This window comes from Cyprinodon variegatus, unplaced genomic scaffold (assembly GCF_000732505.1).
Source record: "Cyprinodon variegatus isolate N-32 unplaced genomic scaffold, C_variegatus-1.0 Scaffold639, whole genome shotgun sequence".
Taxonomy (NCBI): Eukaryota; Metazoa; Chordata; class Actinopteri; order Cyprinodontiformes; family Cyprinodontidae; genus Cyprinodon; species Cyprinodon variegatus.
Window position 1 is genome coordinate 400,527 of NW_015151092.1, and position 14,843 is coordinate 415,369.

Sequence of the window (14,843 nt, forward strand, 5' to 3'; positions counted from 1 at the left end):
GTGGGGACGCTTTCAGCATTCGGGGATTGTCCCAGATGGACACAGGCCGCTCCCTCCCTTTATAAACAGCCTCTGGCTTCAACTTTTTCTCCTCCCTTCTTTTTCCTCCGTCCATCTCCTCCTCTTTTACCTTAACGCCTGTCGCTTACGACTCAAGAGTTTGTGGGACGCTTGGCAGAAAGTTTGAACAAATTGACACTTTAATGGATTGGTTTTCTTCTGACACTTTTTTCTTTCTGTTCCCCCAAACACATGGACCCCCCCCCCCAGTCTTTGCCATTTCCAAAGTCAACACACCACTAAATGCTGGGCTGACTCACTTCCACTGTGGGTGGCTCTGTTTCCAATTTTCTCACCACCTCGGCCTCTCCACCACCTTGGAGGAAAAGAGGAAGCTTTTGTCCAGAGAACACAAAAAAGAAAAACAACAAGAAAACAGCCAAAGAAGCATAGAAAAGTGACAAACATTTTAACAAATGTTGAAGGAAGGTTTGCCAGCATGAAGACACACGGGAGACGTGGGGATTAAAAACCAAGCCTGCTTCTCCAGATTCTTCTCAACAGTGAAATGCCTTCCTATATTTCTCTTTGGGGGAGCGTGGGAGCGCCCCAAGAGCAGTGCACAAAAAACCACAGGGCTCACAACAACAGGAGGAAGCCGGTAACTTGAGTACGGGAACAGAGGTAGAATGAGAGGCAGGCAGGAACAGAGCATTTTGCATCTTTAACTCCCCCCAATGCAGCAACATAAAAAACACAAAGATCCAATCTGACAGCTTCCCCACTTAGTTTGTTGGCTTACCAGTTTGCTTTGTGCACCAAGAGGAGTATGTTACGGGGTCCCCTCAGTCATGTTCATGCAAGGTTCAATCCACAAAGCCCTGGAGTGGAGACAGGACACTCAAACAACAGATTCACAGTGGTCCAGGCGCAGTATCAGTTCCCTCTGTCCAAGTGTTGAGAAAGTGAGGGGCCGCAACAAAAGGAGAAAGAGGGAGGGAGAGACTGAGGCACAGAGTGAACAAGAGAGAGAGAGAGATTAACCTCTCTGAGATGTCTGGTGGACTCTCTCCCTCCCTCCCTCCCTCCCTTCCTCACACACACAAACACACACAGAGCTGGTTTGCTGTATCACTGACTTCTTGTGTTTTCTCTCATGTGCCAAGAGGAGGAAGAGAGAAAGAACAGAGGGAGCAAAGTGTACATGTGTTCATGTGTTTGTGTGTGATGTGTGTTAAGGTAGGAGGGACCGGCTGGCATTGGTCCAGAGACAGCCAGCCTGGTAGAAAAAGACAATAGCAGGAAACCCTGTATCAGAAGGAGGCTAAATACCAGCAACAAAAATAATTAACAGACAGCGAAAAAACAATGACATCCGCAGTGGAAAACACAGTTTGCAGTCTGTGCCTAACAATGATACTGGAAACAAGCAGGAGACTTAGGCTATTCTTATTCCTGCTGCTCTTACTTACCACTGAGTATAAAAATACCAAATACCAGAAAAAATATGAGGAGTTTGTGTGAATTAAAAGATGAAAATTCTGTTATGTTTTTAGAAAATTCAATGACATATTCAGAGAAGTAAAAAAATCAATAGGTTTAAGACATTTTAAGATAAGATTTGATAAATCTGCTTTAATCAGTCTTTTATCATGGGCTCAAAATTCTTTAATTTCATCATTTTATTTTTTAGGGTTTGATAGTATGTCAGTCATGGAGATCCTGTAATTCTGGTCCAAGGTCTGCATCCATTTATTATAAAAAAACAAGTTTTGTATTGATTTTATGCGTTTAATTTTTTATCTGATTTTTTTGTGATTGTAATAATACAACCTTTATGAGCAGAAATGTGCTTTGGTCTGCTTTTTGGGTCGAGAACAAAAGTGGATTTATTTTCATTTGTTTCTCCTTGCCAATGCACATTTTGCAGGTGAACAGTATCTTGTAAACAAACCCACATGTGTGGCTAATGCTGCTGTGTATATGTTTGCATGTATACATACGTGTGCTAGAGCATCTAAAAAAGGCAATATGTAGATGATGGAAGGAAGGTTGAAGGTAATGTTACTTAGGCTTCTACCCCATCCTTTGACCATATAAACACATTTTCCTTATAGTTTTGGGTGTGTTATGGTTACATGAATGTTCGATAAATAAACAAATTGTTGAGAGAATCCATAATAAACGCAGAGCAGCTTTTAGTTTTTCTTTTTAGAAATTGTTTGTTCTGTTGTTATTTCTGTTCACATCCAAACATTTTGAAATAAGTTATTAAAAAAAATTCCAATTTGTGAAAAGTGGATGATAATTGCATGGAAACTCTAGCATTGCTCTGTAAGGCATGTGTAACCTGGATGCTGTTTATTCCTTGATGGGGAATTTCCATTGTTCTACTAACTTCCCTGATCTTTAACAAAGACGTTCTCATGTTTCATCAGGATTTACTCTCATGATTGCAGCCCTGGTAGCTGATCTAGTTACTCACTTCATTCACCTGCTGTTTCCTCCCCACTCTCTATTTATCATAGATCTTATTCACCTGCTTCTTCTGCTATATATACATTTCAGCCCAGCTATCGGAGCTAGACCATTATTTGTGCATTCTTAGTTTATTCATGTTGTGTTTTCATGTCAGTTATTTTTGCTGATTTCATGAGATTATAGTCCCTGGTTCATGTCTTGAGTCTTGGAGGCCAGTGGACTGAGAGGGTTTGGTGTTTGTCTCCTGGTTGTGTCCCGGCTGTTCTCCACTGAGCCATCAGGGTTTTGGCTCTGTGTGTGGGAGAAGCGCGGGTTCTGGTCTTCCTCCGTGGAGCCCTTAGGGTTTTGGCTGGGAACACAGGGAAGGTCAGTTTTAATTCCTATAAGCCTTGCTCCAAGGTGGAGACCAGTTTAAAGTTCGGCATTTATCCTGGTACCAAGTCTTGTCTATGTTTCTCTCTACCAGTGAGCCTGCCTGTCTGCATCTGAGCGTGTTAGTCTGAGCTCGCTACTGGACTCCTAGAACTCTGAACCTGCCTGAACTCTCTGAGGATTCCTGGAACCCTGGATCTGTCTGTTCCTGTTTGGATCGGAACCCCTGGTCCGGCGATGGACTCCTGGATCTCGGAACTGTCCGGTTCTGAACTGCTTCTCTAACTTGGATTGGACTCCTGCATGACCACTGCAGTTGCTGCATTGGGGACACTCTAGGCGGCTCCTGGCCACTCGTTTGGAAGTCCATCGGCTTGGTCTTACCTTCCTCTGCCAGGATGGACTAAACTGTTAAACCAGAGGGAAAGTGATGGTTTGTCCCATTCTAGACATTTACAGAATATTTCTTTATATAAAAAGAATACGTAAAAAAGTTGTTTCAAAATTTTGTTCATATTTACATTTGTTTTGAAGATCACCATAAGCTTCCTTTAAACACCATTTAAAGCGTGAACAACCTAATTCCCTGTGAAATCACTCGGTCATGACTTCCACACATAACTCACCAGCACCACCCCACCACACACATATATACACACACACACACACACAGTCTCCCAGCTAGAAGCATGTGTTCTGATAAGGACAGCTTCCCCCAGTGGTTTCTGTCTCTATGCGCTCTGACCACAGTGACTTACAATGGCCCTGTATCTTCAGCCTGCACTGATTACACTCACAAGGAGCCGTGATACACTCCACTAATTCGATTTCCTGCCCTCAAGGTCAACCTTTGTGAGTCTTTGAGAAAGTGTATCAGAGCGAACAAGAAGTTGGGAAGAACAAGATGTTTGCTCCCAAACTGGCTCGCACATTGTGGAGGTGTGACTTCCAGGGTATTGTGTTTCTTGGTATAATTCTTGGTAAGAACTGTTGGTTCTCCAAAATGTGGCTATGGTGTTATGGTATTAAACATGATTTTTCAGCATGTGATATTCTGTTTTAACTGGAGAAACGTAACAGTAAACTGTCTTTATAGGTTCCTTAAATTTCTTTCTTTTTTTGTGCATAATAACTGCTGTGTTTTTAATAGATGTCCTATTAAAGACCCAGCTTTGACCAGGCAGCTGCTATTTCAGATTGATTGTTCTACTTTTCTCATCAGTTAATGATCGACTGAATAGCCTCTTCTGTAAAACATCCTCAATCCTAAAGTAAATGCAACCCACCTCTGAGCTCCTGGTCATCTAAAGGGCACACATGGAGATGGTAAAACCCTACTTAGCTGTGAGTTTTAAAAAATGCTCTGGAATGACAGGAGATGTCATATCATCACATAAAAATCTTCTCAAACAGTAATTTAATCTATTTTTTTTATCTCTTTTTAAAGCAATTATTTCCTGCAGTTGGGTGGGTGAACAAACAGTATGTCATCACTACGTCTCTCCTTTGACTCCTAAAGTCATCTTCTCCCTATATAAGTCAGCTGATAGTGTCCTGTGACTGCCTCCCTTGGTCGGCGCGTAACAGAGGCGGTCTGACTTTGACCACCTGAACCAATCTGAAAACACTGCAAAATATGCCTCAATCCTGCTTTAAATAGTTTGTGAAGTTGTTTGGCAGGTATTGCAAAGATAATTGCAAATAATTGCAAAGATAATTACAAAGATGCCTATTCTACAGTATGTTTATTGTAAAAAAAAAAAAATAGCTCTGTGCAAAATGACCAACATCATACTTCATTTATTGTTTCTGCATACAACCAATTTCTTTTTTTTTCTATACTGGTGTTAGGCAAGCTACCATAGGCTTGCAGATTTCAAGCTTCTGGCAGCTTTTAAGGCTGATATTTATATTTGTTTTTAAAGATTTACAAGCACATTTTTCGGTTAGAGTACTTGCAAATGGCCTTATGTTTCCCAGTTGGAATTAAGCAATATTAGTTTGTCTTATGCTCAGACTCAAATATGTGCAAGAGGCTGGCATGGTTATGTTTATATTAAACTTTTTTTTGAAAAAAGTTCAACTTATACGATTATGAATACAGGAAGATTACCATAAAAAAAAGACAGAAAGAAGAAAAAATAGGTATATAATCAGCCACCAGCAGATACTGAAAATTATTAACTGAAATGTGAAGCAGGAATCCTTAGGAGGTAATTAGACTGATTTAAAACAGCTGTGAGAGGACATGAACTTTGAAGAGAATGAGTGAGATGCAGATGATGTGCAGGATGATCAGCATGAGGGTCACAGTAGAAGAATCCTACAACTCCAAAAATGAAGAAGATCAGTGTTTTGTGGACATAGTTACACCAATGAAGACTGGGTCTTAAAAGAGCAGGAGTATGAATGCAAAGATTTAACTATGTACTGAATGGCTCAGGAACCAACAATAAACTGGCGGACAGTGTGTGCAAACTCCCAGAAATGGGATTCTGGACCTTTAGACCTGAACCTTTCCCTCACAGCTTCAAAAAGCAAAAAGCTAAAATCTGTTGTTGATCAAACTTGATCAAAAACATTTTAATGTTCTCTGGCCTTTTTTGTTTACCTCACATGTCTATGAAAAAGGGATGGAGGCCCAAGAAAAGGTAACGCTTCATTTCGGTAGGTTCCAGCCGAACACAAGCTGGCCATATGTTTTCCAGTGTTCCACACAGTTAAGGGATGCACTGATCTAATTGAACAAAAATCTATGTTTCAGATTAAAGCAGGAGGACGGAGCACCAGGCTTTTCCGATGAGAGCAGCTTCCTGATGCAGTGGCTGGCCTGCTGCAGGTAGTTTATCCTGCTCTTTCTACACATCTGAGTCTCATTTTGGCCAAATAAAACTGTACACTGCATCACTGTCAAACGCATGGCAAACACAAGCAGACCGTGTGTTTGTGTCGAAAGAGGAAAAAATGTGTTTGCTATTAAGTGACTGAAGCGAAGGGTGACGTTCGCTCTGGTTCCGGAGGGCGAGCTACATACTGTATCTGGGGCACTGACAAGATGCAGATGCAGCATTTCCACTAATGAGACTTTTCAGTTCCACAATGTGATGAATGGAAATTAAACTAGCAACATTTCAGCTTAAAATCTATAAGAAAGTCAATTAAAAAAACTTTATTTCTCCCACTTTTTTGTCACATGCTCCTGTTCAGTCTCTCTGTCTCCCACAAACATTCATGGAAAGTTGTCTCCAGATGTGGGTGTGATGCTTGTACACAGCGATTACTGGGCGAACGTGCTGTGTTGTGCTTTTCCACCTAACCTCCTCTCTTTTGGTTACCAGCTTCATCTGCTCTGCCTCAATAGCGGGTTGTGATGTTAGAAACACAGACAGAGTACCTAAAACTAAGTAGATACTATGTCGTAGCTCAAAAAATATCCATATCATTTCAAATTCTGTCAAGTTACAACTGCAAAGATCAATCTGTTTTGGTGGTAATTATGTGACAGACCAACACAACTTTTGAAAAATAGTACTTTTATAAGATAAATCAAAATATTAATGCAAAAATGCTAAAGGGGAACTGACTCTTCGTGTTACAGCACAACTCACTGTCAATCCGAAATAAAGTGGCAGCATCATGCTGTGAGGATTCCAGTTTAGTTATCACGCTCCTCTCCTGTGGAACCAAAAAAAACTGTTTTAGTCAGTGAGGCAGACACTCTACTTTTAAGGCTAGGCTTAAAAACTTTCCTTCTTGATAAAGCTTATAGTTAGAGTGGCTTAGGTTATCCTGAGCTATCTCTATAGTTATGCTGCTATAGACTTAGACTGCTGGAAGACATAGGGACCCTTTTTCATCATTCAGCTACATTCTATCTCTATTCTCCCATGCTGCAGAATTTGTTTGTTCAGTCTCTAATATTATGCTCTCTCTGCTTTTTCTCATAGTAGCTTCATCTGGTCTGTTCCTGTTTGGCTGTGAATCCAACCTGGAGAGAACTATCAGCTGTGCTGCCACCATCAACACCTTTGTTTGTAGATGTTGGAGCTTGGCCTGTTTTTTCAGAGTAGTTCTTTTTCTCTGACTCTGGACGTGCTCTCTTTCATCCTCTGACATGGGAGCTAGCTTGGAGCTCGTCTGCCTGGCTGTGTGTTTCCTGGACGAGGCCGCCTATGGAGCTGGTTGACAGTTGCCTTTTGTATCTCTGCTTCTTTTTGTATCTCTAATTCTGTCTCCTTGAACCCCAGTAGGCCTCGGCAGATAGCTACTCATAATAAGCCTGGTCCTGCTGGAGGTTTCTTCCTGTTAAAAAGGAGTTTTTCCTCTCCACTGTTGCTACAAGCATGTTTAGTATGAGGGATTGCCATTGACTCCATGAGTCGATGCAATCAACTGGTTTTCCTTACATAAAAAATGTTGAGCCAATCTGACTGAATGCTCTGGTTGAATTGTGCCTTGAAGTGACATGTTGTGAATTGACGCTGTATAAATAAACTAAATTGAATTTCTCTCTTCCATATCGACAGTTCATCCAATCAGAATTGATATCAAGGAGCTAAAAAAAGCTCCTTGAGAAGTAATCCATTTAGAGCTTTCAAAATAATTAACATTAGGGAGGTTCATCTTCAAGCAAGACATTTTTTCTGACCCTTGTGGGCATTCAATTCATTTTAAGTTTGTTTCTGTTTGCTTTTAATAGTGCAAGTTCTTAACACATCACCTTAAGGAATTCCTCAGTGTTAATTCAGTCAAATCATTCAGTCAGATTGGTTAAATGTTTTCTGAAACCCAGCTAAGTGCAACAAATCATTTACTTTGCAGAATTCTCTCCTCCTATACGAGCCTGATGAGAAAAATTTGCTTGCAATCTTTCAAGGATTTTACAGCAAACTGAGACTGCATACAGCAACAGTGGAGATGAAAAGCTCCCCTGTAACAAACTTCCATTAGAAAGATCAGTAACAATCATCCTCAGTTTTCAGATCAAGTTGTGGCTACTCTAGTCAAGAGTGACTAAAAAAAGTTAAGATCACTGGGAATGCAAACAATATTCAGGCTGAGCTGCACAAAGAATGGAGATCAAGGTTTGCAAAACGCATTGCGTTAAAATAAAATATGAAGTTCCATTTTTCATTTTTTTTCTGCATTTTAGACATATAACTTTAAACATGGCACATTTGAAATTACAAATGATGAATAAGGCAAACTGTTAATTCTTGACTTGTGTGTGAGTTCTGATGGGGCAATGGAAAAAGATAGAAATCAAAAATATTGTTTAAAACCCAATCTCTGCTATTCCTGTTAAAGCAAGCATGAACATCACCACTGCAGCCCAGCAAGCTGCTACAGGACATTAGAAGTAGCTGTGCAAAACCATTATCGATCTGTTAGGTGCTGCTTCCCAACACAAAAATGGGAAAAGAAAGGAAAGGAAATAAGAAGAAAGGAAGGGCAAGAAAGGAGAAACTGGGGTTCAACCCCCTGAATCAAGCAGCTGCTGTGCTGTTTTGCTGGTCAGCATTACATCAGTAAGTTTATGGAAAAGGCTCTACTTGACCTACTTAAAGAATGTTAGTGTTTGGTGACATATAATACTCCCCGGCTTCCCAGCACTCACTCTTTCACTTCCTACCCAACTCAAAGCAACACACATTGTTTTGTCATTTTGTTTTATTAGTACTTGCTGAAAGACCACATAATTTAGGAAGCTGTGCCTTAAAATGTTTTTGGATCAGTGCAGTTCTCTTTAGCTGGGAGGAGTCCTGGAATATCTACTGTTCTTCATTCGTTTTCAGGTTAGTTTTCTGACCAGTACTTGATTGTGATTATACAAAGTATTTAAATTTAAAGTATATAAACAAACAACTACAAACATTAATCTACTTTTTCTACAGATTACCAAAACATGAAGTTTTGGGTGAAGGCTCCATTACAGACAGACTGGCCAGTGGTTTAAACAAATAGTAATACCCGGGGGTGGGGTCGGTGGTGCAGGTGTACTGAGTATAAAACAAACTCAAAGTCTTCCATACTTATAAATTGATAGAAAAATTTAGAAAGTTTTAAAAAGAAATTTCTTTGAGGCCACATGGAGCAGCCAACTCTATGCCATTTGAGGACCAAGGACCTTACTTGTTCAGACAGATGCTCAAACATAGTAGATGGAGAGCAGATGCTGGTGAAGATTCTCAGGTCGTCCAGGTCATAGCCAGTCCCAAAAACAATCCACTGGATTTTGTTTCCAAGATTGAAGATGTTTCGCTTCCCATCCAGGAAGCTTTTTCAATTCAAAATGTCAGAATCAACATTAAGTTCAAGGCATTATAGAGTGGACCAAAACAAAGCCTTGTTTAGGCTTAGAAAACATGCTAAATGAACCTCTCAATGCAGTCATAGAGTTGATTCCTTCCCCCTATCATCGCAATCCCCGCCCCTTACATGAGACCAACACATCTCGCCTGTTCAGCCAGGCCAATAATTCCCTTTTCAGAAGCATAGACCAGTATCTGGTATTGCAGGCTAACAAAGAAACCAACACTCCCCATTCCTAAGGGGCAGACACATTCGTCTGGTCGATTTTGCATGTTTTGTAAGCCAAAACAGGGCTTTGTTTGGGCTACTTTATAAAGCCTCAAACTCAATACTAATTCTAACAGTTTGAATTGAAAAGGTTTCCTGGATGGGAAGCGAACCATCTTCAAACTTTGAAACAAAGTCCAGTTCATTATTTTTTTTTTTTTACTTTTTTTTATGTAGCTACAGATGTTTGATTGGGTTTACCATCATCCCATAAAAGGAACCTCCAAGCGATCCTGATGTCTTTTGGAGCCTTTATCAGGTTTCTTTTGAGGATCACCCTGATTTTAGCTCTACCTGTCTTCTCTGTCCCTCTGGAAGTACGCATTGTCATCGCAGGAAGTGGGATTTATTCTACTCTAACCTTAACTCTCATTTAAAGGCAGAACACTGAAAAAAAGTACCATAAATTCTTACAGAATTATTCTTTTTTTTAATTTCTTACTTTAAGCAATGCTAAAAAGGAGGGACTGAGTAAAAGGCACCAAATATGGATGCAGGTCAGGAGTTTTTATAATTTTATTTAGCTTTTTCCTCTGTGCTACCTTCTTCTTTGCTACTTAGTTTTTATCACATAAAATCCAGTAAAACACGTCGAAGCTTGTGTTTGTAAGGTGACAAAATGTGGAATAGTTTAAATGGTATGAATAGTTTTGCAAGGCGCTGGACAGCTCGTCAATATAGCTGTCGTTTTAGAGGGAATTACGGTTTTAACTTCTTATTAAAATGAGTGTCAAACCCAAAGGAGTCACAACGGCTCAACCTAAAAACTCAAATGAATGGCACAGGAATTTATAGGTCTGTTTGAATTTATAGTATCCATATGTTGGGGGAATTTTACAGTGAATGAATGTGGCGAGGACTCTGTGTGTGCGCGCAGAGGTTAAGTGTTGTGGTTCTGGTCTCTCAGGCAGCAGCCTTCCAGCAAGGGTCATGTCTTTTTCTTCACTGCAAACCACACTGGGCTCAAAACACACCAAGAGACACGAAGCCCCGATGAGATCATCACGGATTTTAAAGCTGCTGCTGTAAAAATAAATGCCTGATGGACACGGCGAGTTATGAAAAGAGAGATGTGTCCAAGTCCACAGCTGTCATTTATTCCCTCATCACTTCTTGATGACATCATAAAAAAGCAGTTTCTCTGGCAAAATGATGCTAATTTTCAAAAATAAACTCAATCACTTCATTGTAAGCTTGTAAAGAAAACTGTTTTTTTCCAAAAAAAGCCAAAAAAAACAAGAGATTATATCTTCTGTATTGGTTTGAAAGCTAATTAGGTGAGAATGTGATGACAGGTAAGAAGGGAAATTAGCTTCACTCTCCCTAAATGTCATCTAGTTACAGGGGAATAAAAATGTAAGTTAAAGTTTTTGTGCACAGAAAAGCTAATATCAGCTGTAAATGTTGAGTTTAAAAAAAAATCAAAAGCCAAGACACTGATATCTACTAATCACACTCATAATCATAAGATGTCAGAGGTAACCAGTACTGATAACTGAGTAGTCATGAACCACAGGTTCAACCATGTGCATAAAAAAGCATGAACACATCTATTCTTATCCTAACTTCTGACAATTAAAAGAATCACAATCGTACGTGGATTATGGAACTGCTTGCTTATTTGTTGGTTTTATGTTTGATTTTTAGGGTCTTTTGCCTTCTCAACAAAGAGGACTTTTCCAGAAGTGTGTTTTAGGTCATTTGGCCACATCAAACACTGAGTAAAGAGGAAATACCCTGTAGAACACACTGTGGTTACAAACTCTGCATAGATTCATCTGTTGGTCTAAACAAAAAAAAAAAAAAACGTGGTGACGTCAACAGACTGATATAATTCAGATTGTGAAACACATATCTGTATATTCAGGCCATGTTGAAGACTGTTTGTAGAGCAATGTAGAAAGCTGTTCAGCTGAATCTGAATCAGCAGCTTCCAGCTTCTAAAAGTATTAGAAGCTGGAAGCTGGTCAGTGTTTTGGGTGAGGTGATTAAACTATCAGATTCCAACTATCCGGCTCTGGTTAGAATCTTTAGAAACAAGCTTGAACAAACAAGAAGCAACCGTTCATGACCCAGAACCAGCCACTACATCAGTACTGCTGTCAGAAATTAAGATATGAAAACAGAAGAGGAGGAAGAAGCGCTCTCCCCTAATTAAACACCATTATAACTAATTATATTTTCACCTCTGGATCAAGATAACAAAAATGCCATTTGGAAGTTTAAAGGTAAAAGAATATCAGTCATATTGACCAGCCTCATGCAGTGAGTGGAAAAATGATATAGAAGAACCTGCAAATCCTTACTTTAAAGTTGACAGCTGAACAGGTGAAACTTGAACACAGCTGTATGGTCCAACACAACAAAGATCCCAAAACAATATTAAAACTGGTTTTGGAGGAGATAAAACAGGTTAAGATGGTTTCTAAAATGGATAAATTAAAGGCACACCATGTAACTTTTCACCACTAGGAGCGTTAGACTGCAGCACTGTCGGAAAAGTCAACAACAGTCAGCCGGCCAGCCTCCTACAGTATGTCTTTTGATTGATGCCTGCGCTGGTCGTCTAGGTTCAGCTTGAAGGGCGTTAGAAATGCTGCTGCTCTCTAAAGAGCACCACCGGGGTAGACCGAACCGCGCAGGACCAGAGGATCAGCTGCAAAGCTCCAGTGAACCACCACTGGGTGGGGCGGGGCTTCTCGGTTAGCTTTTGCTTGTGGCCTGTTAGCTTTCACTGCCTGTATTTTGCTTCTACTAAACATAAAAAATTTTAAAGATATATGACTGTATTCTAGGAGCAAAGTGTTAACTAACCAGTCTAATAATAAAGTTCTTCTTTCAGCTTGCGCCAATAAACAAATATGATCCCTTTCACCTTTTCTCTTTCAAGCCTCCTCAGAAGGTTTAAACTTTTTCCTTGCCTCAGCCATGACCGGTAGTCGAGCAGGCGGAAAAATAGTAGAGCAAAATCCTTAGCTCCATGACGATAGGACTAACTAAAATAACATCTCTGTTGGATAATGTCTCACACCACATGCATGAAGCTGTTGCAGAACTGGAGAGCTCCTTCAGTGACAGACTGCTGCACCCTAAATGCACCAGGGAGCGTTATCACAGATCCTTCCTCCCAGCAGCTGTAAGACGTTATAACCACCACTGTTCCCAAAACCTCAATAAATTGTTACATTCATGCTGATTTTTGCACAGTTTTTATCTTAGTTAAATAACATGCTGCTGTAGTTTTGAACATCTGATGTTGCTGCTATGCATTACATAGACATTACTGTAAAAATGTCCACAGCTGTTTATTGATTATGTACTCTCCAGATACAAAACATTTAAAAACACTGTACAGTACCGAAATTATTTGTTTTCTTAACTCTGTTACTTATTCTGTTATTTTTATATACTTTCTAAGGTGCACATTGTGTGACTACTTAGAGATGTTCTATTCTATTCTACTCTATATAAGAGTCTGTGGCCTTAAAGCAATACCTTCTTCCAGATCACATGACCTGCTCCCAGCTTACCTATTTATTTATTGATAGGTAAGCGCTTTATATTAGTGTGAGGAATTCTTTAAAATAACTTATATTAATCTACTCTTTAGGTCACAAAGTCTGCGGTGTGAATTTAATGTTTGAACTATGATCAAAATGAATTACCATTGAGAGGGTTCTGTAAAATGATGAAGAGGAATGATTAAATATTCAGGTAGAATCAGATGTCAGTAAAGTAGCCAGAAATTTTACTTAAGAGTGGCGCCATTTTATTCTATCTATACTGAATCAAAAGTAAGAATTAGTTATCTGTAACAACCCCCCCTCCAGACTACTAAGGGTAAATACTTTCACTGGGTGTAACATAGAAGTCAGTCACCTAAACAGATGATGTCAGTAGCAAAATATAATTTATTTTACAATTAGCAGGAGTTCAATTAGAGGAGACAGAAAAACACAGGGAAGCTCTAAGCCTCAGGGTCTCCAAGGCCAAAACAACAAACAAAACACCCCCCTGAGCCATCTCTATAGTTATGCTGCTATAGGCTTAGACTTCTGGAGGACATAGGGACCCCCATTTCATCATTCTGCTTCATTCTATCTCTATTCTCCCACTCTGCAGAATCTGTTAGTTCAATTTCTAACGTTCTGCTCTCTCTGCTTTTTCTCATAGTAGCTTTGCCTCATCTGTTCCTGTTTTGCTGTGACTCCATCCTGTTTTGATCGGCCTGTTTTCCAGTGTAGTCCTGTTTCTCTGACTGTGACTGGCTGGATGTGCTCTCTTCATCCTCTGACATGGGAGCTGGCTCGGAGCTCGTCTGCCTGGCTGTGTGTTTCCTGGACAGGGCCGCCTTCTACAGCTGCTTTTTGTATCTCTGCTTCTGTCTCCTTGAACCCCAGTCGGCCTCAGCAGATGGCCGCTCACACTGAGCCTGGTTCTGCTGGAGGTTTCTTCCTGTTAAAAGGGAGTTTTTCCTCTCCACTTTCACCACAAGCATGCTTAGTGTGAGGCATTGCCTTCGAGTCAATGAATCAATGCAATCAACTGGTTTTCCTTAGATAGAAAACTGGATCAATTTGACTGTATGGTCTGGTTGAACTGTAAAGTGTCTTGAGATGATGTGTTGTAAATTGTCTCTATATAAATAAACTGAACTGAATTGAATTTAGTTAGAAAATAAAACACTTTCTAAAGGAGAACTGAAAAGGAAGTACCATACCTGAACTCCCTCCACAAAACAAGGAGAAAACAGTTAAACAAAAATGACAGAGAATGCCTACCATCTTCCAGTGTGAACAGAAAATACTTTAGTTAGACAATTATTCAATTAGAATCACACATTAACAATACGCAAACAGCAAAACCATGTAAGTCCCCATGAACAGTCAGCTCACAGATGAGATCACTTCAAATCAAAGCCCAGGAAATAAGAGAAAGAGAATGAGCCTGACGTCTCTTGCATGAAGCTCTTTATGGGGTGGATGATGAGCTCCAACACATAGCACTGTGACAGCCAGGTAGACCTGAAACACAGGTCATGAAGAGAGCCCCTAGAGGTCAGTGACCAAGACATTATCCAAGAAATGACTCAAATAAGAGTAAAAAGTATTTGGTAAAAAGTACTAGGTAACTGATCTTCTTAACACTCATGATCATAGCAACTGATTTGATATCTTACTAATGATTTAAAGTTGCACAAAACATAAAGTTACAGGCAAAGTCTGGTGTTTCAAATAACGAGAGAAAAAAAAACATATAACACAAAATAAGAAGTGTATATGGAAGGAACAAGATATGTCAGAATACATTTTTGGAATTAGAAAACGTGAGAAAATGATAGTTACAATATCTTAGAATAGGTAAAATTACAATGTAGCTTTACTGAATTGAGCCTTAAATAGGAAAAATAA

The 14,843-nt window shown here is 39.7% G+C and overlaps 1 protein-coding gene across 2 annotated transcripts in view; it reads right to left on the reverse strand.

Moving 5' to 3' along the window:
* Positions 1 to 1,052, reverse strand: part of hdac7 (histone deacetylase 7) — a 94,847-nt gene extending 93,795 nt beyond the window's left edge. Inside the window, exon 1 of one of the 2 annotated variants that reach the window (XM_015393390.1) lies at positions 803 to 1,052. The gene's annotated coding sequence lies outside the window, so the exon portion shown is untranslated. The remainder of the gene's footprint in view (positions 1 to 802) is intronic. The other variant, XM_015393392.1, reaches the window with a different exon arrangement.
* Between the last annotated feature and the right edge of the window lie 13,791 nt (positions 1,053 to 14,843).